The 23,071-nt window shown below is 39.7% G+C and overlaps 1 protein-coding gene and 1 pseudogene across 1 annotated transcript in view; one reads left to right on the top strand and one right to left on the bottom strand.

Moving 5' to 3' along the window:
- The window catches only part of PPM1E (protein phosphatase, Mg2+/Mn2+ dependent 1E), a 105,353-nt gene that overhangs the window by 17,515 nt on the left and 64,767 nt on the right, over positions 1–23,071 (top strand). The gene's annotated exons all lie outside the window — the stretch shown is intronic.
- Positions 18,809–18,930, bottom strand: LOC133374543 (5S ribosomal RNA; annotated as a pseudogene).

Genomic DNA, 23,071 nt, shown 5'->3' with positions numbered 1-23,071 from the left:
GGAGCATCTAAAGATGGTGACACTCTGGACTTGTTTGAAAGCCAAGGGAAGGGCTAGATTGGAAGGAAGAGAGGGAAAAGGGTATGGTGGTGGTTGGAGATGGACAGCAGATGAGCTGTGTTGAAAAGAGAAGACTGTAGGGATGGAGACAGTAGGAATGAAAAGAGGGAGATCCCCCCCCTCCGATGTTTGGGGAGAGACATCTAAATTCATGCCTCAGCAACACATCATATATTTCCTGCAACGTATGGTATGGTAAAAAGAAGTTAATAGAGTAAAAAGCCTAAGCACGTGTGTAACAAAGCGGAACTGAGACTGAAAAGGGGAGCAATTCAGTGTTCAGAAAAGGGGAGCCAAAAAATAGCAGCAGCAGGTGACATTTTAAACAACTGTATACAGTGAGACATTTATTCACAAAATAGATACTGGCATCTGCCTCGTGTAGAAAATGTTCTTTTGATAGACATAGAGGAAAGTAATAGAAAACCTAAAGGAGTGGGAATTGCATTAGAACATCAAGCCATGAATAATGATCCACCAGTAAGGAGAAGAAAGTGTGTTGACAGTAATGAATGTTTTGGCTAAAGACTGAGAATCTGCTAAAGAAGTCAGGGCCAGATTGTACAATTTGTAAGATAGGTTTTTGGATGTTGAAGGGAGTGTAGACAGAGCTACAAAATATTAAGTAAAAGCTGTAGAAGCTTAATATAAGTGAAATATTGGAAAGATGTAAGGAATGCAGTATAAAACAGTTAATGTTTTTATTGTGTGTTATATTCTTGCATAAAAGAAAATAGGTACATTCTAAGATCATATCATTAAGATGGAAGGAAAGCCTCAACCCTAGGATTCTCAGATATGTCAGATTTAGTGTGGATCTTTTATTTTTGATTCAGAGAAGCTGGAGTCTGTTACATAGTCTGAATAAATCACTTTGGTGTGGAAAGTCAGTTGTGACGGGCTAACCAGCTATGCACCTCCTTTTGTCTGAGTGGTTTTTGTTGAATGAATCAACCACTAAAGGGCAGAAATAGGAGTGAGGGAAAACCAGTGCAATAGCACTTTTAGAATAATAATAAAGATATAAGTGGGAGAAAAGTAACATTTTATGAATGGAACATGTTCCTAGGAAAGTTGGAGTGTTCCCAGAACCTTCTGAAAGACAGAGCATCCATTTCATATGTCCTCATCTTGCTTTTCAACCAATGCACTTTGGAGCTTGAGCACGGAAAAAATTTAGAAGCACTAGTAGTAACAGCATATTTTCTGTGGCAAATTAAATTATCCAGACTGGGGCTCTTTCCTTTAACTTCATAGTGCAATGCCAAAAGCACCAATTAACACTGTGAGGAGATGCTGGGAGTGAGAAAATGAAACTGACAGCGATCTTTACTGCCTGAAATAGATTAGCGCACAAATGTTTTAGTGTGGCCAAAACAATATTGACAAATCTGATTAGGTTATGTTAAAAGTCTATAAAGCTAAGGTTAATGAAAGCCAGCATAATTTATTCTTTCAGTTTCCATCCTGGGAAAACACAGGCTCTGTTGTCTTCTGTAGGAGAACTTGGGGGCAAAAGCTCAACACTGGGCATTCTAGAGTTTGCTATGCCATCTCTCTCTCTCTCTCTCTCTCTCTCTCTCTCTCTCTCTCTCTCTCTCTCTCTCTCTCTCTCCCCCCCCCCCCCCCCCGGCACGCACACACAAAGTCCAGTTGATGATGGGTGTTCTAAGTATTCTTGTTGACCAATATTTTTCTACTTCCACAGAGTTGACCTACTTAGTACCTGGAGCTTCTGATAAATGTATTCTCAGTTTATCTACTGAGATGTTATGGCACATATCTTCCAATATAAAAGTAGTAAATGTTACGCTGTCTAAGAGGTTCAGATTCACTGGACGTTTTGCCATTCATACAATTTATAGTAAGTGACAGATCTAAGACTCCATGAACTCTAGATGCTGTTCCCACTTCAGAGACCAACTATGCATATATTTAAGAGGAGAAGCCTGGGACATTTTTTTTGTCTGAAAAGCAGGATAAAAGTATAACAGACACTTTCCAGGCCTTATTGTGAAGATACCATGGAATGCTTCCAAAATATACTGCTCTGAGGGCAGGGTACAAATGTGATAAATATCTCGCCTTGCTAACTCATTCTACTCCATGCCGGCTGATGTTTGCTACTGTTCCAGCCACCTGATAACTTAGGAACACAGGAAGCTTTTTTATACAGAGGCAGACCATTGCTCCATCCAGCTCAGTTTTGTTTACTCTGCCTGGCAGCAGCTCTCCAGGGACTCAGACAGGAGTCTTTTCCAGCTCTACCTGGAAACGCTGGGGATTGAATCTAGGAACTTTAGCATGGAACGCATGTCCTCTGTCACTGGACTTTGGCCCTTCCACCATGTGTCCTTTCAGCTTTCTTACATTCAGTTTAGGGTACACATCATTAAGTGCTGTATACATTCCCTAATTCTAACTCTCAGTGCTTCAGGTGTTCCTGTACAAACATTCCACCTGGTTGCTGCTGAGAGAAGGTGAGATAACACAGCCTACTCCTTCGTCTTGGCTTAGACCAATTAGACCAATTGCCATTTGGTTCCTCTTCTGGAACTGTCTTCTCAGTGGCCATTCTACCTGGAACATTTTTTGTACCTGATTTTGTTTTGTTTTTCCTCTCACTTCCCATACTCCCCCGCTTTGTTCATGTCTTCAAGATTTTAAGCTTGAGGGTAAGGCCTGTGTAATTTTTAACATGTACAGTGCCTTGAAAAATTTAACCACTTTATAAACAATAAATATAATACAACATTTTCGAACATATGGTTGACTATTGTACTTGGAATTGGCTCTCAGGTGATTTTTAATGTCACAAATATTCTGCAGTAGGTTAGCTGAGAGTTAAAAAGAAATGCAAATATTGAAAAGGATTCAGATAAGCCATTCATATTCTATTTTTCTCAAGGAGTGTTGCATTTCTGTTAGAAAGATGAAATGAATTTCCCCACTGGGTAGTGACTGTCTAAGAGAACATCAAGTGCTATTTTTCCATGAGAAAGACATACAGATTTGCATTAATTTGTGGGATTCTTGTTGTGTTCAGAATTGAGCATAGGGAAGAATAATTGTTCTCTGACAGAATGATGTTTGCCTTCAGAACTGTTGCCAGAGACAGATGGTGGTGTCTGATGACACACAGGCAAAAGTTCCACAATGGGAGGAATGACAGTGTGTCTCAAGACAACCTGTCTTAAGTATCCAACTTGTTTTTGCATCACAGAGACAAAATAAGTGCATCCCTTTTGAGCCCACTGCTTTATGAAGGTGGCTTTATAAGTGCTACAACCTGTTCTCACAGTCTATGACCAAATGCTGTTTCCCAGGCTGGTGCTGTCATGAAAGAGACACCTCCTGCATTGCCAGTGGTTTTAAAAAAAATGTTGCTCCTGTAACAATATATTTGAGGCTTTCCCAGCTGGTTACCAGAACTAAATGTCTGAGGCACTAGGTAACTGGAATATCGTTGAGGCATTTGTGTAAAATAAGATGGCATCTATGGTCAGAACTATATTCAGTTTACAGAAGATTATATGGTCCCTATACAAGATGGCATGCAAACCTGTAAAGCATTCCACAGTAATTTTACAAAAATTGGAAAAATACAGAAAATATTAATGTGCCCCCTGGGTTATTATATTCCCACAATCCCATGGAAATTAAGTGCAAGTAACCTTGACCCAGACCTTATTTCTAATTATGCTTGATTGGTACACATTCTTCATACAATGTGTAATTTGATAAACCTCTGTCATATCTTTTATTGGACACCAAAAGTTGGAAATATGATGGCAAAAATATTAAAGAAAGGAGCAGACAAATTAAACAAAAGGCCAGAAGTCTCTTTATATTAGCATCTCTGCCAACTCTTGTTGGCATCTACTTGCCACAGAGAAATAGCTCGTCCCTGATTTAAAACACAGTTCATTCCCAAGGGGACAGCTCTTATTAGGACATAATTAAAAGTCCATATTTTAATCTGTTAATGAATTGATTGATTCATTTCACTGGGTAATTATTGAAGACTTCTACCCCTAATTTATAGTTTTTGCCATGACTGATGAGATGTAAAGATTAATAAGGTATAGTTGGAGAAAAACTGTTCCTAATTCAGACGCTTTAATTACATGTTCTAGCACCAGTTTTTATTTCATTGCACATTGTAACTCAGGAATGTATACCTTCTTGCTCGTGAAGTTGTAGCTTTTTATAAAAAGTGGAAAATGGAAGTATGCTTATGATTGGTTACGTGGTTCCCAGCTTTGGAACAAGCCAGGTTCTAAACTGGGGTTTGGAGTTGGTTTAGGATCCTGTCTTGTTTTGAAGCTGGTAACCATAGTTTCCTGATTTGGATAAAGCAGGAAACTGTGGTTAATTGAAAACATCTGCATTGAATTCAGGCTGCCTGAAAAGGAGAAGCACTGTATTCGGGGTTATTTTTATGTATTTATGTATTACAATTTATTTATATTGAGTTGTATCCAGTGTCAGTCGTACTCAGAGTAGATTCATTGAAAGGAATGGACATAGCTAATATAGGGTCCATTCCCTTCAATGGGTCTATTCTGATTTCTTGACTATTGTCTCCATTTTGGTTAATGACTGTGCTGAGGTATTGATAATCCTTGACAAGTTCAATGTCCTCATTGTCAACTTTAAAGCTGCATAAATCTTCTGTTGTCATTACTTTAGTCTTTCCAATGTTCAGCTATAGTCCTGCTTTTGTGCTTTTCTCTTTATTTATATTTATTTATTTATTTATTTATTAGTTACATTTATATACCGCCCTTAGCAAATAGCTCTCAGGGCGGTGAACAGCATAAGATAAAATACATACATCGTAACGATAACATCACAAAACATATATAAACAAACACAATACAATTAGACAAATATAAAATAAAAAATCAATGTTACAGAAGTTAATCAGACAAATAGATTAAAATGATTAAAATGTTTAAAATGATTAAAATGATTAAAATGCCTGGGAGCATAAAAAGGTCTTTACCTGGCGCCGGAAAGATAATACGGTAGGCGCCAGGCGTACCTCTTCGGGGAGGCTGTTCCACAACTCGGGGGCCACCACCAAAAAGGCCCTAGATCTAGTAACCACCCTCCGGGCTTCACAGTAATTTGGCACCTGGAGGAGGGCCTTAGATTGCGAACGAAGTGAGCGGGTAGGTTCATAGCGGGAGAGGTGTTCCACCAGGTATTGCGGTCCCACGCCATGTAAGGCTTTATAGGTCATAACCAGCACCTTGAATCTCGCCCAGAAGCAAATAGGTAGCCAGTGCAGGCGAGCCAGAACAGGAGTTATATGCGAAGACCGACTGGTCCGCGTCAATAATCTGGCTGCCGCATTCTGCACTAGCTGAAGCTTCTGAACTGTCTTCAAGGGCAGCCCATCTGTCTTCCCTATGTTGATATCTGCTAGATATGGCAGTCTATTTCTAGGCATATTTTCCCATCTTTACCTTCCTAACTAAACAATTGAAAACACTTTGTGCAGAACCATTGTTTTAAATATCGAGGATGACAGAATTTAATAATTTCTGTAAATGTCTGGGCCTGGCTGCTTTGTTGATGGGCAGTTACTTTCAGATTAAAATTAAAATAATACAAATATAAGAAACTATATATAACTTCACAGCTGATGAGCGGCAGCAGCACAGGGAAGCCACTGACTCAGGCACGCAGCCGAAGAGCAGGCTGGGGATTCAAACCTCCTGCCTAAAATCAGCTCGGGAAGCGGCTGGCGAGATGGCCGCTGCACGGCTGAAGGGAGAGGCAAAACCCTGCCGCAGCCCAGCTTCTCAGATCGCCAAGCGCAGGGGCCCCCCAAAGCATGGGGCCCGGGGCAACTGCCCCGCTTCCTGGTGCCTAGGGGTGGCTCTGTATACAATATATATATATATATATTGGTACAGTATGTACAGCAAATACAAGTTCATTTTTTGCAGTGCATTAGCAAAATATTGGACAAAAAGAACCTTGATGCATATTACATATGCAATATCATCAAAACTCTAAAATTCAGGGAGGGATTTGGATGCAATTGTGCTGTGTTTCAAAGGCATCAGGAAGTCCCTGAAGCTTGAGGGACTGCAGGGATGAGCCGAGGACACATGCTCATTCATGCAGTTAGACTGAGCTTCAGAAGTGAAGCAGTGAGATGTCTCCAAAACCTAGTATGAGGTCAGAGAAGAGTCCCTGCCCATATCTAACCACCACACACCACAAATGCACTCATCAGTTTAAGAAATATGCTTTCCACTGGTGATCTGAATAACACATTTGTGGACCTCTACTGTTGTTTTAGTTATTCCCAGTGGAGACTGGTGGCCCCGGTGTCAGTGGGGCAACGAATCCGCCCAAAGTCCTACTCTGAATTTTCAAGGAGCTGCCACCTTTAACTTTCATCAGCATTCATTTCAAATCATTACTGGTTTCTGCTAGTAGTATGGTATCATCTGCATATCTTAAATTATTGATATTTCTCCCTCCAGTTTTCACACCTCCTTCATCTTGGTCCAGTCCTGCTTTCCGTATATGTTCTGTGTATAGATTAAGCAAGTACCCTTTCTGACTGGGAACCGATCGGTTGCTGTCGTTACAATAGCCTCTTGTCCAGAGTATAGGTTGCGCACCAGGACAATAAGATGCTGTGGCACTCCCCATTTCTTTTAAAGCATTCCATAGTTTTTCATGATCTACACAGTCAAAGGCTTTGCTGTAATCTGTAAAGCACAGGGTGATTTTCTTCTGAAATTCCTTGCTCTGTTCCCTTATCCAGCGTATGCTTGCAATATGATCTCTGGTACTTCTTCCCTTTCTAAATCCAGCTTGGACATCTGGCATTTCTCGTTCCATATAGGGTAAGAGCCTTTGTTGTAGAATCTTGAGCATTACTTTACTTGCATGGGATATTAAGGCAATAGTTCAATAATTATTGCATTCCCTGGGATCTCCTTTCTTTGGAATTGGGATGTATATTGAACGCTTCCAGTCTGTGGGCCATTGTTTAGTTTTCCATATTTCTTGACAAATTTTTCTCAAAATTTGGACAGATTCAGTCTCCGTAGCTTGTAGCAACTCTATTGGTAGGCCATTTGTTCCTGGTATTTGTTTCTTCCACGTATTTTAAGAGCAGCTTTCACCTCACATTCTAAAATTTCTGGTTCTCCATCATACGGTTCCTTCATGAATGAATCTGTCATCCTGGCATCTCTTTTGTAGAGTTCTTCAGTGTATTGCTTCCATCTTCCTTTTATTTCATCTCAGTCAGTCAGTGTGTTCCCCTGTTGATTATTCAACATCCCTACTCTTGCTTTAAATTTCTCTTTCATTTCTCTAAGCTTTCAGAATAGGGCTCTTGTTCTTCCCTTTTTGTTGTCCTCTTCTATTTCTATAGAATAACTATTAATACTATATAACTTTATACAGTACCTCATGGAAAAAAGAACTGTATGGCATTCGAGAGAAGAGCTCAGGCCCATGATTTTTCTACTGTCTACTACCATTTAGCTCTTCAGTGCAGTGCTAGTTTCAAATGATATTGTGTTGTCGTTTGGTTGCTTGCTTCCATTGCTCTCCATGTTAGACGTCTGTACTATGTCTGTTAAATGTTGGGTTTCTTTCTAGGGCTGCTGGGCAGTCCTTAGATAATACTTGGGCGTAGTCTGGGTTCAGACAACTTTCTGGGATCCCCTGTGTGTTTTCCCCCTTTCAGAATCTCTGAACAAGTTGTACAATGATACATTTGAAACTTGAAGTCATTTTTTGTTTAGAACCAGGGAAGTGGACAAGAAAGCAGAGTGCAAAGGAGATTAAAAGGGACGTGATGGACTGCCACAGGCTGCAGTCATGTCTGGTTCATAGACTTCCATCCACAGACAGCTTTTTAGCCCAGCATGCTGGATGAAGAGGTGAAACATTTATCATAGTAAAAAGCTGTATCCATTTAAAATAGAAAACATTGTACTTATACTGATTCATTTTTAATGTTGTTTGAATTGTTTTAAATATGTGTTTTATTGTATTTTGATATTGACTGTTGTGAACCGCCCAGGGAGCTTCGGCTATGGGGCGGTATATAAATTTAATAAATAAATAAATAAATAGATAGATATTTTAAAATGCAAACGAGATGGCAGTGACTCACACATTAAAATGTTGGTGTTGATACAGGGATTCAGTGCTTTGTGTTGTTTCATGAGTGAGCCATGGCAAGCCTTGCAAGCTAGAGGAAATCAAAAGCATTCCCTGTGATGTCCAAAGTGGGGAACTGTGGCTTGTTTAAATGATGGTTTGATGCTGGTTTATTAATTACTTGTTCGTGCATCTCTGAATTGCTTCCTTAGAAGTGAAGCAGTCTCCAACATTGTTTTGTTTTCAATGTTTGTTGAAAAGTTATTTTCTCCCAGGCCTTTCAAAATTACCCTATTTAATTTCTATAGTGTTTTATTCTTGTTGATTTTTATGACTCAATACTGTTTTTATGATTTGTGTTATGTTTTATAGTCTATTTCTGTTCTCCACTTTTTATACTGATTTATTGTTTAGTTATACTGTATTTTATATTTTTATATTTTAATGTCTGGTGGAGTGGTTTTTATTGAAATAGTAAGGTGCTTTTGGAGGAAATTCTTCAAAGTGGGATATAAATTTTTAAATATAGAAATAATAAACTGCAGTTTCTCTCAAGTTCAAATATCAGAACTAGTTTAAAATTGGAAACGGAAGCTTTCAATCTCCTTCTCTGTTACACGAAAGAGGAGGTCAGGGTGAACTGCACTGTGCGTTTCTGTTGCATCTAAACTGGGCTTGTAGATCAAATCTATGCATTAGAACTAGTTTAAATTAAATTAGCGGAAATAATGAATAAATCCAAGTGTCCTTTCAAAATGCCTTCATTAAAATTTTGCATCTACGACAGCAAGAAAAAACAAACTTAAAGCTTTTTGTTACCATGCTTTTATATGCCATATATTACTAAGTCTTGTTTCTATTATACCCTTTGGTTGATGTGATTGCTAAATAAATATAATCTAAATTTGCAAGCAGGACTATTTAGGCTCACACCATGCTCAAGGTACTGGAAGAAAAAGTGGATTATTAGCTCATCTTGATTCCCAGCATAGACAGTCTGCATAACGCTGGTGCTCTTGTTCCATGCAGTCAACATGCATTCTGTGGGGATTGGGGTGGAGTTTTCTCATTTTGAAGACTGTCTCCCATTTTTAGACCCACTGCTTTAGGTTGCTGGTGTTACTGCTATTAAAGGTGACCCTCCCTCCCTTTGGGAAATGCACAGTATCATAAAATGTGTATTGTTAAATATGTTTGCAAGAAAAATTGCAGAAAAAGATATGGAGCATTTAAGAGTTATTCAGAAGAATGAGCTTTATATAAAATTGTTAGATCCAATTGTACAATAAATGGAATCATTACTGCAGTTTGTTCTCCACAATATTTTTTAAAGGAAGCACACCTATGTCTCAGGGGAAATGAAGCATATTCCCTTGAACACAGGAATGATGCCCTTTCTCCTGATATACCAGAAATAATTATTTCTTCTGCTTCTCCATGGGATATTCAAAGAAGGATGCTTTTGTTTTCCTTGAGAGGTGTGCTAAAAGAAGATGGCCTTATTATCTCTCTCCTTTTTTGAGAAAGAGGTTTCTAAAGGATGGTAAGTTTGAAAGTGCTACTTTAGCTCTTTTCTATCACTTCATAACGTTTTTGCTCCAGGAAATATAAAATAGATTATATTAAAATAAGCATCTAAGGTAGCACTTTGCTTTCCATCAATTGTTGTCTAGGGATTTTCTTGGAATAAATATTTCTTGAATCATTTCATTGTAAGACATTACCAATGTCTTCTTCGTAGAAGTAAGTGCACTATTGAAGACAAGAAGCATTCTGTCAGTGGGAATTTTCTGATTTACTGAAGCTGTGTAACTGCAGCTGACCCCTATCATGCTATGAAAATTAATATAAAAACTTAATGTGTGCAGCAAAACTTGGAATGGCAGGAATGGCAGGACAGGCTTAGGCAAGTTAGCTGAAGGCCAGCATTGGGTCCTATGTCAGCGCTTCTCAGTTAAGCATAGCTGAGTGCTCCTAGGTGACTATCTTAGCAAGACATAATCACTTCTGGTACAACGCAAATCCAATTCAGTTTCTCTAGATAATATGATGCATCCTGTTGAAATGCATCACTTTGTAGTTTATTTTAGTGATATTGGCTTATTTAAAAGTTTAAAGGTCTAAGCAGCATCCCTGCAGCTTACAGCAATCTTAACTGTGGCCTGACAAAGGGGGAAAAAAGTTAAATATATATCAGTCTCATTTGCACATTATAATAAACCAAAGTTAGTGGTTTTACTGTGTGCTTGTTGAGAGAATGGTTATGGTCTTACTGGCCCCCTTGGTAACTTTTGGATGTTGAATGTGGGATATCAATGGAATAAATAAAATATAAAAACAAATTAAGTAACACCAGAAATGAAGAGGCCCGATTTTCTGTTTGCTTCCCTAGTTTGCTGTGGCAGCCCAGTAAATAAGTACTAGACTCATTTTTTTCTTTTATAGCCCTGCCAGTCTGTGGCTAAAATAAAAGCAGAACATTTAAACAAAATTCATAATATTCAATTCTACACACATTCTAATTGGTATAATTGCTCCCTGGTAACTCAAAATCAGTACTGAGTGTACACTGCTTGGGAAAAATAATAATTACCATAGCAACAATACGTGCTACCTCCTGAAACATGGTTCATCCTTTCAGAGGAACAGAAACACAAAACCCAAACTCTTTTACACAGTTTGAGAACAATTAGTCTTTCCTTCATTTTAAAAAAATAATTGTTAGATGCAGGCTGGAGGTGTACTTTCTCTGTAGCTATCATAGTCCTTTTCCCTCCTGAAAGTGTCCTGGAAAACATGATTTTGATAGGAGATACAGCACTGCACTGGTCCTCTGATGAAATTTACAGTCTTACAGCTGTTTTTCGTTAAAAAAACCAAACAACCTGACAACACAAGCCGTTACGAGACTGTTGCGTACAGCTGCCATGCAATGTCAAGTGTGCGATTGTGTGGTGACCTCTTGCTTTAATGTAAAGGATAACATTCATAGCAAGATGTGCTTAATCAGTACAGGTGCATGTATATTTATGTGCTGAAAGACCCCAGGTTAGGGAAGGGGATTATAACTTCAAAATATTAATTATAGTGATTATTAATTATATTCCACTATAATTACAAATACTTCTTCAAATGTCAGTGCTAAATTGCTAGAGAGAAGTTAAAAAAAAAACAACTACAAAAGGATCTTTTTCTACTTTCCGCTATGCTTGAAACTACTATCCCTATCTTTATTGGTAGCACTTGCTCTCAGTAATTGGGACGATTGCAAAAGGTTCTGGCAATGAGCATTGGAAGCTGACTTATACTACTAGTTCATCCATTTCTTCTTCTTCTTCTTCTTCTTCTTCTTCTTCTTCTTCTTCTTTTCTTTTCTTCTTTTCTTCTTCTTCTTCTTCTTCTTCTTCTTAATAATAATATTGATTGATTGATTATATATCGAGGCAACATACACAATGTAATAAAAACAAGTTAACAACAGAATGACTTTCCAGGAATTGAACCTGGGGCATTCTACATGCCATGCAAGAGCTACAGTCCCTCCCTGAGGATTTTCAATCTGTAGAGGACTTTGTTATAAATTGTATCCCCATTTGCAAGAGAAAGTGAAGTTGGAATTCTGATGTTGAAGTACTGTACGATATCGTTCCACATGCAGCTTTATATCTAAGCACTTGCCTGTTAGCCACAGGTGGCATGGAATTGCATGTAAGTGAATGGGCAGGCTGCTGGAGGAGGGACGGTGTGCTCCTTCCCTCTGCATCCAGTCCAGAAACCAAGCAGGGTGCCAGGAAAGGGAAACTTCCTCCACTATAAGCAGCTTTGAAATGCAGTGGGTTGCTGGAGGAGGGACAGAACACTCTATCCATCTCCTGCTAGCCCCAGCAGGCTAGTAAAAAACTTTGCAGGCTAGTAACTTTTATGGGCTTACTGATATGTAATAATGCTCATATGTTTAAATTCTGTGGTATAGTAGATGGGGAACACAGAGAGCACTGCTCTGGGACCGTTTTCAGAGCAGTTGTGTCCTCTGCTGGAACACTAGGATAATTATGGACTTGCTCTAGTAAGTGAATGAGGTGGTAATGCGGCTGTCAAGTTTTATTGTGGTTTGTGACATGTTAGCATAGAGTGATGGGGAGGAACTTGTAGCCTTAGATAATGTTGGACTACCAACTCCCATCAACCTTAGCTAGCATGGCTAGTATCTGGGGATGATCATAGTTGGTCCCAATAGCATCCGAAGGGCCACAGATTCCCCATCACTGCATAGAGGGAGTATGAGGAAAACAATCAAGCAGGGACAGGATACTTCTTTGCTTTGATGGGTTTCTAGCTTCATGCTAGCAGTCCAAAGAATAACACGTGCAGATAGTTTGCATTTTTAGGTAAAAGCTAAGGGTTGCATTTTAGCTGACTCAAGATCTTTTGTTACAGCTCAGTATACTTTACAAGTTGAACACGACTGAGTTCAATGGACCTTATTCCAAGGTAACTATGAATAGGATTTCAGACATGCTCATCCTAATAAATTAGGTGTGCTGCTGCTGCTTTTTATGGGGCATCTAATACACACACATAAAACAGATCAACAAATCTATCTGCATTTTTGAACTCTGCTTGGGTATGTGGTTGTGGGAGCTGTCATGATGAGCTCCTGCACTTCAAAACGTACTATTACATGACTGTTTTAATTATTCTCTTCTGTGGCTGTGATATGGCTGCATTATAGGTGAAGAGACCTCTACCCTAAAGGGAGTAATACACTGATGAGCTGGCTGAAAATGATGGGTAGCTAAACTCATGTTATGCAGGTTTGCAGGTTGCTAGTCAGTTACTTAGGGGTCTGTTCCTTCTAGGGAAGGAGAATGAGTTTGTTTAGAAAGAAGGCATATATACATAACTCCCCCACCCCCAAAATGTATAGACATATGGACTGCCTTATATGGAATCAGTGCACTATAATTTTATTGTTGTTGTTGTTATGTGCCTTCAAGTCGATTACAACTTATGGCGACCCTATGAATCAGCGACCTCCACGAGCATCTGTCATGAACCACCCTGCTCAGATCTTGTAAGTTCAGGTCTGTGGCTTCCTTTATGGAATCAATCCATCTCTTGTTTGGCCTTCCTCTTTTTCTACTCCCTTCTGTTTTTCCCAGCATTATTGTCATGTCTTCTCATGATGTGTCCAACGTATGATATCTTCAGTTTCATAATTTTAGCTTCTAGTGATAGTTCTGGTTTATTTTGTTCTGACACCCAATTATTTGTCTTTTTCGCGGTCCATGCTGTCCGCAAACCTCTCCAACACCACATTTCAAATGAGTTGATTTTTCCTCTTATCCGCCTTTTTCACTGTCCAACTTTCACATCCATACATAGAGATCAGGAATACCATGGTCTGAATGATCCTGGCTTTGGTGTTCAGTGATACATCTTTGCATTTGAGGACCTTTTCTAGTTCTCTCACAGCTGCCCTCCCCAGTCCTAGCCTTCTTCTGATTTCTTGACTATTGTCTCCATTTTGGTTAATGACTGTGCCGAGGTATTGATAATCCTTGACAAGTTCAAGGTCCTCATTGTCAACTGTAAAGTTACATAAATCTTCTGTTGTCATTACTTTAGTCTTCTTGACGTTCAGCTGTAGTCCTGCTTTTGTGCTTTCCTCTTCAACTTTCATCAGCATTTGTTTCAAATCATTACTGGTTTCTGCTAAGAGTATGGTATCGTCTGCATATCTTAAATTATTGATGTTTCTCCTTCCAATTTTCATACCTCCTTCATCTTGGTCCAATTCCACTTTCCGTATGATATGTTCTGCGTACAGATTAAATAAATAGGGTGACAAAATACACCCCTGTCTCACACCCTTTCCGATGGGGAACCAATCAGCTTCTCCATATTCTGTCCTTACAGTAGCCTCTTGTCCAGAGTACAGGTTGTGCATCAGGACAATCAGATGCTGTGGCACCCCCATTTCTTTTAAAGCATTCCATAGTTTTTCATGATCTACACAGTCAAAGGGTTTGCTGTAGTCTATAAGGCAATAGTTTGGTAATTACTGCATTCTCTGGGATCCCCTTTCTTTGAAAGTGGGATATATATTGAATGGTTCGAGTCTGTGGGCCATTGTTTAGTTTTCCATATTTTTCACAAATTGTATTACTGCTGTACAAAGGTAAAAACAGCCCTATTAATAATGCTTCATTTAAAAAATACTTTAACTCTTCATTTGTCACTATTGTAATCTGTTACCTTGTCATATTACCTTTGGTGTTGTGGATATGTTATAATATCAACTAAAACCCCTGGTATTTTCAGGATTAATTCCTGTCTGGAGAGGGAAAAGCAATTTTGAATGTAGATTTCTTAACGCCTTGACAGAGATTACAAGGGTTGGCTGGCTGTGGTACAAGAATGCTCTGTTGAAGGGCAAAAATGGATTAGTCTTGATCTAGGACAATTGAAGAATGTATTAATAGATTGTAAAACATCAAATACCCGAGTTTCACATCATATTTTGTCTGATGCATCTGATGACATTAAAAAGGGTTGTGCAGAGAATTGTTTTGTAAGTTCTTTGACTTCAGTAGCTATCAATTATGAAAAATTAACCCTGTTTTTCCTTCCATTCATAGCATGTACAACATTCCACTGTAAGATGAAAGGACTCTTGTTTGTTTTTATTCATTTCTACCCTTCCCATCGTTGACCCAATGCAGGCCACATCAGCAAATATAAAAGCTGGGGCAGAGGAGCTCTTTCAGGCACTAGTGTGGAGGCAAATTCAGGAGTGCAGGGTCTCTTCATAATAGTCACAGCCATGCACCCTTCTAAGATTATAGAATAATCTGCCCTGACTTGAATACTGCTTTATGGTTGTCTGTCACTGTCAAGGACTGTCCTTTCTCACTGTCAGAGATACTGCTTGAATTACTGAATTCAGATCTACACATTTACCTCCTGCTTGATAGTGGAGATGGGATGCTATCATCAGGATTCACTGTCTCTTCTTCTGCCATTACAGAATTCTCCCGCTCCGCAACTTGTCTTGGCTTTTTGAAGCAGGAACTAACAAAACCTTGCTCCCAGTTGACACTCATTGGTGCCTGCATAAGTGACTAAGAAAGCCCTATAGCAGTAAAGAAAAACATAAAACTTTTAAAACCTGCAGTGTGCATAGGCTTCTGCCCCCTCCCATTCTCTTTCTCTGGGGGCTTTTTTGCAGCTTGTGTTAAGAGAAAGCCTGCTTTTCCTAAGTGAAGGAATTGACACTTTCTCAGCAGGCTGGGCACTCATTTTGCATAGGTATTTTCAACGTTTTGAACTTTGCCACCTTCTAGAAGATACAAAGGGATTTTCCTACCCTTTTCTCCTATCTCCCTGGGTCACCACCTCCACCTTCCAGACATACCTGGAATGTTAGAAAAACTGCCCACTCAGGCAGGTTTTTTAAATCACCATCATCATCATGCTGTAAGATAAGGAAATTCCTTCGCTGATTTTCCCTTCTTGGCTGCCATACTAAGATTCAGAGTATTTGGGCAGAGCTCATGAGTTTTAGGAGGAAACTTAAATATGAAATGAAATGAATCTTTATTGCTTAGAGCCATAGGCTACCACAATTAAACACATGTAAAAGGAAAATACAAAATACATATTAAAATACAAGTCATATTTCAATTCCTGATCCTAACCTCTGGGGTTGGCTGTACCACACACACATTCTTAGGCATATTTATTTATATTTCACCTTACCGTGTATAACTCACTCAGTCACTCTCTCACTCTCTCTCACACACACACACCACCACCACCAAAACACCATTTCTCTCACACACACTTTCCCCCCGCACCCCTAAATGTATCTTTTCTCTTTTCCTCCTCCATCCTTATTCCTGGCTTTTGGCTGGAACAAAACCATGCATCTTCCCCCTCCCTCCCTTTTTTGCTGCTGGGTTGAGAATGAGAACCTTTTTTATGCTTTCTCCCACAACAACAGACATCCTTAGGAGCCAACTGGCATGAAAGGGGAGTGTGTTAGCTATTGAGAAGATTCTTCTCAGTGGCTGACTCGCCTCTTTTCATTCTGGCCCCGATCAACAGGAAAGGACAAGGAATCATGTTAGAAGACTCTTGTCAGTGGCCAGCATACCCCCCTTTCATTCTGATTGGCTTGTAGGATGCAGGAGACATAGGGACACTGCTGGGACCTGGCTCACAAGAAAGTAAGGTGTCTGTGACCCTCCAAGACCCTGGGTGACTGGATCCTGAGTTGTTCAGGGTTTAGTAATTCAACCTTAAAACCTTAAATTAAACTCGATAGCACAGGCAGCCAGTGTAGACTCTTGAGTGCTCCTGTCATATCAGCTTGACTAGTTAATCAATATTCTTTCACCATCTCCAGAATCTTAATGGTTTTCAAGGGCAGCACCATGTGAAGGAACTCATGTCTGGCAGTAGGCATACTGAGCCAATGATGCCATTTTGGTTTCTATTGACAATGATTAATATATAAGAGCACTCCACCAGAGGGAGCGCAATTCAGAACAGGCCAGCTGCCCAACTTCAGGACATGAGGACTGTCTATCCATTGGATTCCTGTCCTGTGGGGATTCAGCTTCAGTTTATTGGTCCTCATCCAGTGCACACTTGTGCAGCCTCTCCTGATTCAAATAGTATGGAGAGATAGCACTGGGTATCATAAGCATACTGATGACACCATGCTCCAAATCCCGATGACCACTCCCAATGGCTTCATATAGATGTTCAGTAGTATGGGGAACAAGACAGAACTCTGCTGGACCCCACAGCACAATTGCTATGGAACTGAGCAGAAGTCCTCCATTATGACTCTTTAGAAACAGCCCTGCAGGTAGGAGCAGAAGCACCGTGCATCTACCCACCAACCTGCAGAGCCGATCCTGAAGGATACCATGGTCAGTGATATCAAAAACCACTGAAAGATCCAAATGGATTAGCAGGGGTGCCTATCCTGTCTCCCAATACAGTCTGGGTAACCAAGTCTGTTTCAGTGTCAAACCAGGCCTGAAACCAGATTGAAACAGATCTAGATAATTTTGTGAAAAGTACTTTGTCCAGACATAACAAATTATTTTGACACAGTAAATGCATTTCACAAGCTTAAAAGCTATTTCTGAATGGCTGAGATTTTTTTTCCTGCTTCCAGCATAAATTATTTGTGTGCTCAAAGTATTAAATAAACACACGATACTGATGAGAATTTTTTTTTGTACATTATCAGAAAGATGTTGGGATCTAAAGCCTATTTTCAGTTTAGTGTAATGTTGCATTTTATATTAATGTTCTCACAAACACAATCTGGAAAAATACCCTTGGTAACGTCTTAAAATATTTCTAACTTGCATCTTTGTTGCTATTTAACTCCAGCGTTTCTGTAGGTGGAAGTTGCTTATTTTCAACCATTGGGTTGAGTAACAGCAATTAAAACCTTTCAAAGAGCGGTATGGTGTTCTTTTCTGAAATACACACATTAGTATTGGTAGAGGCAAACGCATCCTTTCACTTGGTCTTTCAACTGTTTCTTTGTTCATTTTCTTCTCTTTCCCTGCCTCTGCTGTTTCCATAACAACAAGGAACAACTCTCCTTTAGTAAATTTCCCCCTGTGAAGTAGTCCATTTGGCTTTCTTGGCTTTCCTCTTTGTTTTTGTTTCAACATTGAAAAGATTTCAGATTGCAACAGTTAATGTGAAGCCAAATGTTCTTCCTGCTGTCTGTCAAATGGGCTGTCCTCTTTGGCTGGGCTGTGGTGCTGAGCAAGGCCTAAAGGGGCCTGACCTTGGATGAGAGTCATCTTGTAGGGAAAATCAAGTTTCAGATAACAAGTACAGGTTCCAAGGGGCATAGTCTGCAGGACCTGAGAAAACTCCCAGGGGTGAAGGATGTTGCTTCAGCAATGGGAAGAACCCCCTTCCTAAAGTAATGTGCTGACCCACTGAGTGTCCAAGTTTTGCCTGCTGTCTGAAAGTGGGCAAGGATTTAAGGAGTAGTGCCTTGCTTTGAAACTGTACTCAAGCATAACTGGACAGTGTCTGGGAATGGAACCTGTGATTCTTTTTCCCCAAAGAACCCCTTCTAAAACTTGACTTTAGTGTCAAGTCCTTTTCCTCAGAGAGGTCTGCAGAGTAGTGCTTAGTTCTCTCTTTGGTAGGCTTGGGAAACATGAAGTCCCTGTGGTGTGCTTCATCTACATTGACTTTATGTAGATCAGGGATGGGGAACCTGTGGGCCTCCAGATGTTGCTGGACTACAACTCCTGTCAGCCCGTCAGCATGGTCAGTGGTCAGGGATGAGGGGAGTTGAAGTCCAGTAGGTTATGGAGGTCTACAGGTTCTCCGTGTCTGATCCAGGTTGTTATACAAAGTCTTTAAGGACTGGAACACCACAAGGGCAGGCATAATTTCTAGTTTTCTGTAATATTTGTTCATTGTCTTTCTATTTTCCTTTTAAACATATGTTGTTATATGCCTTCAGGTCAATTATGACCTATGAATCTTTTTTGGATATATTCATGGTAAGAGATATTCAGAGATGGTTTACCATTGCCTTCCTCTAAGCCTACGGCACCCGGTACTACCAGATGGTCTCCCATCCAAGTACTTGCCAGGCCTGACCCTGCTTAGCTTCCGAGATCAGACGAGATTGGGTGTATTATTCAGGGTAGTATGGCCATAATAAGCTTAGTGTCAATAGTGCACTAGGTGCTGTATACACTAAGATGATAGATTTCTGTTTTATCTGATTTATAATCTCTCACATGCATAATTCAAGTAAAGAGACAGGGCCTAGTTTAATGAAGGGATAGCAAGACTAGAATAAGAGGAAGATGTTGGGTTGATAGGCAGGAGAGCAAGCCAGTAACAGACCTGAACAGACCAAAGAAGACTTTGCACAGGAAGCAGGTTAAGAAGAGGTTGGGAAGAAGCAGGGGTGTTTTTGGAAATTGAAAAAGCATTTGTGAGCTGCTTTGAGGGTCTTGGGTGTGTGTGTGTAAAAATAGAATAAGTTTTTTAAAAAATAAACATATTAAAGGCAGATGGAATGTTGCAAGTGAAACAACCACAGATTGTCTTTAATGGATGATGTCATATGGAATAAAGGAAGCAAAAGGATGAACGGAAGAATAATGATGAGCCTTCAGTTTAATGACTAGACGTACTGAAGGAGGTATGGAAAGAGACTTTTTGAGAAGAGGGCATGGTTTTTAACATTGAAGGGAGGGAGATTGTTTTAGCAGAGATGTTGAATTAACTGAGAAAAGAGGCGAAAGGTTAAAGTAAGTGCCACTCTGTGTTGCCCTGAACACTTGACTGGGAGCTGTGGTTCTTTGGTGGAAAGCCACTGAAGAAAAAACTCTTGTCCAAGCCTTAGCCATTTCTCATCCTGGCTGACTTCCTTGAAGAGCCTGTTCAAAGCTGAGGCAACATACCATCATGAAGCTTGTGATGAACACTGGAATGTTTGAAGGAAGAATTCTTTCCAAGCCTTTGAAGAGAAGAGGAAGAGGAAGAGGAAGAACCTCTTTAAGAGGAAGAACCACGGGTAAGTTGGATGCACATTCAAATATGTATTGTGCTGAAAACAGTGCAGTGCAGATGGATGACCTCTGATTTATGCTCGGGGCTGCTGATTTAGTAAATGATACAAGTGTGGATCAGCTATATATTGAGGGGGGGAGGAAGAAGGGGAATTTCTTCTCTTTGCCTTGCCCTCTTCTTTCTCTGTGAATTTATTTTTTGCTGATCCTGTACAAAATGTAAGGACCACTATTTGCAAACAGTAGAAATTTTTTCACAGGTCTGCACTAGTGTTTTTTAAGCATCAACAAAGCAACACGCTTTTGCTTTGGAAAAGTGAATGTTTCTTCTAGACCAAGGCTGCAATCCAAATACATGTCTACTCAGAAGTAAGCTCCACTGGGTTCAATGGGGCTTACACCCACATAAATGTATATTGGATTGCAACCTAAGTCATAGTTATGTCTGCCATTCAGAGTTAGCATCAGTTAATGCAGTTCTGTTTTTTTTTTAATTAAAGCCCTAAGTATTGCTTTTGTCTGAAAGATGTCCTCTTATGCTGCATTTTTAAATATCATTTGATAATGGAATACAGGTGGTTATCTCATCTTGAAGCTACCATAAGCCTTTACAGTTGAAAAAAGGCAGAGGAATGCAATGTGAAAGGAGAACTCCATAATGTCATGACATTAATCTCATCCCCTATAGATAACAGCATCCAATCTTCCTTGATTGGGGAATTGAATTTGGTTTTGAACTTTTGCAGCCGGTAAGTGATTGTGTAAATACCTTTCTTGCAGAACATCCTTATCCTATTTTATTCAAGGTCAAGGGAAAGAAAGCATAGCATTTAAACTGCTTCTGAAGGGCTTCCCAATATGTAGCCTTAGCCATTTATTTAGAAGAATTATGACAGAGCAAAGCAGGATGTGATGCTTAAACTGGTGTTTGCAATTCCTGAATTTGGATTACAAAGCTACACTGGTTTGCTTTGTTTAGTGATAGCAAACATTTTTTCCCAAGTGTGTCACAAGTCAGTCTAATGTATAAATGCGACTGACTTGTGACAGTCAGTCTACACATAAAGCACATGTGTAAATCCCTCTGTGGTCTGGTTGTTTTGCCTCTACTGAATTGGGGAGAAGGCTACAGCACATTGTAGGAGAGACAGAGAGGAGTCCAAGCTCGAGTGCATGCCATTACCAGATTTAAGTTCCACTGACTGTGTCTCAGCCAGCTTCCTTCTATATCCTAGTTGTGGTGACTTCTTTGTGGGCCTCTGTGTTTGGCATTTTGTTGCATTGGGGTTCATTCACCATGCTTTGCCTCAAATGTTCTTTTGAGTTCTCCAAATGCGCCTGTGCCACTTAGTTTGTCCTGTACACTCAGTCCAACTCTAGGTCACTTTTTACCACAGCCACAACGAAGTCATCAACTGTTAAATCCTTGGCTTTTACATCTTCAGTGTGCAAACTTTCAGCTTCCGAATCTCACAATCCTCTCTGGAATCCCATTTAGTCAAGGTGTGAGTGGTATTGGCCATCCTGCAATCCCCTCAGAGCCTGATGTCCCCACCAGTGCTATCGTCTACCTTGCAGATACCAAGGGATATCTCCAAAAAAGCATAATGAGAAATGGAAGAGCTCAAAGTCTCCCCATTCGCAACAAAAGGCAGTCCTTTAAAGACTTCAAGAAGTTCTAATTCTACCTAGAATGCTAATATTTAACTTTGTATACCATAACTGAAATATAGAATTTGCAGGAAAGCTATGTTTATTTGAAACCAAGACCACTGCAGCTTTTAGTGATGAGAAATCTCATGACCTTAAATGCATTGTCCAGGAGGCCTAGTTATTTTAAAATAATCTGTGCTGTGGCCGTGTTTGTTCACCTTTCCAGTTTTGTTCTCTGCCTTAACAGCTCATAATTATTCAGAGTGCAATTGGCTCTCTTTGGTTTCAGGGGAGCAACTTGTTCAACACTCATGGATTGTTACCAGTTGTTCTCTAGGATGAAATTATGCTTTAAGTTGGATTCCTGCATTGAGTAGTGGGTTCAACTCGATGGTCTTATAGGCCCCTTCCAACTCTACAGTTCTGTGATTTTATGAAATGCCTTCATTATTTATTTATTTATTTTGTTTTATTGTACTTGTATACCGCCCCATAGCTGAAGCTCTCTGGGCGGTTTACAGTAACTAAAAACATTAAAACAAATACAATTTCATACAGATCTTATAAAAACAATTTAAAACACAATTTAAAAATTTAAACAGTATAAAACACATTAACAAACTTTTGGAAGATGAACACTTGGCTCAAGTTTTTACCTGGAGATTTCTAGACTAATCAAGTATTGACTTTAAAATGTAATGTGAGAACCAGACTGCAAGCATTTTTATAAGTCTCTCAAGCCTGTGAGCCCTGGAGGTATCACCAACTGTTCCAGATTCTCAAGGATGTCCCTGATGTGAACCTATTCCCTTTATTAAAAAGCTACCCTTTGATTTGTCATTGTCCAGTTTTGGAGGCACTTTGAAAATCTTGGTATACACAGCTCATCCCTTGAAGGCAGATATACAATATTCTTGTTACTGCATTCATTAAGTTTTGAAACATCATCAAATTTTACTTTATTTGATTATTTTATTGGCCTGCCTTCATCCAGTTAGGATCTCAGGGCTTCACAATACAGTAATAAAACAATAAAAATACTGTCCTTAAACCATTAACCACTAAACATTAGATAAAACCAGGGACTTACACTTCTTTGTGTCCGTGCAGCCAATCCCAAAAACAGAACACCTGGCCCAATGAAAACCTCAATATAACCCAAAGGCCTGGGTGAATAGATTTGTCTTGAGTTGTTGTTGGAAGCTCAATAATGAGGCTGTTGCATCTTCGAAGAGAGAGTGTCTATAAATGAGGTGCCACAACAGAGAAGACCCTATCTTGAATCACTGAATGATGGACCGCACCCATTGTGGGACCAATAGAAAAACATCCCCTGCAGATGTCCAATAACTGGGGTGACAGGGAAAAGCATGAAGTACGTTGGATTTTGTAAAGCTAACTTTCTGTATAAAGGGCACAGTTTTACAGCTTGTGTGCCTGGGATTGTATCAAATACTATTTATGGCTGTCATCATTCACCACTGTCCATGCCAGATGGAATTGTCTGTGGGGTAGCACTTGAAAAATATAGAATTGCATATTTCCCAAAGACTTTCCAGTTGAGTCCTGTTACAAGTTGCCACCCTCAATGCTTCTGTTGCTAATCAATCTTTGTATGCCTCCCCCTG

The sequence above is a fragment of the Rhineura floridana genome, chromosome 21, assembly GCF_030035675.1.
Source record: "Rhineura floridana isolate rRhiFlo1 chromosome 21, rRhiFlo1.hap2, whole genome shotgun sequence".
NCBI lineage: Eukaryota > Metazoa > Chordata > Lepidosauria > Squamata > Rhineuridae > Rhineura > Rhineura floridana.
The sequence above is the reverse complement of the archived record's forward strand: the minus strand, read 5'-3'. Positions and strand labels throughout refer to the sequence as shown.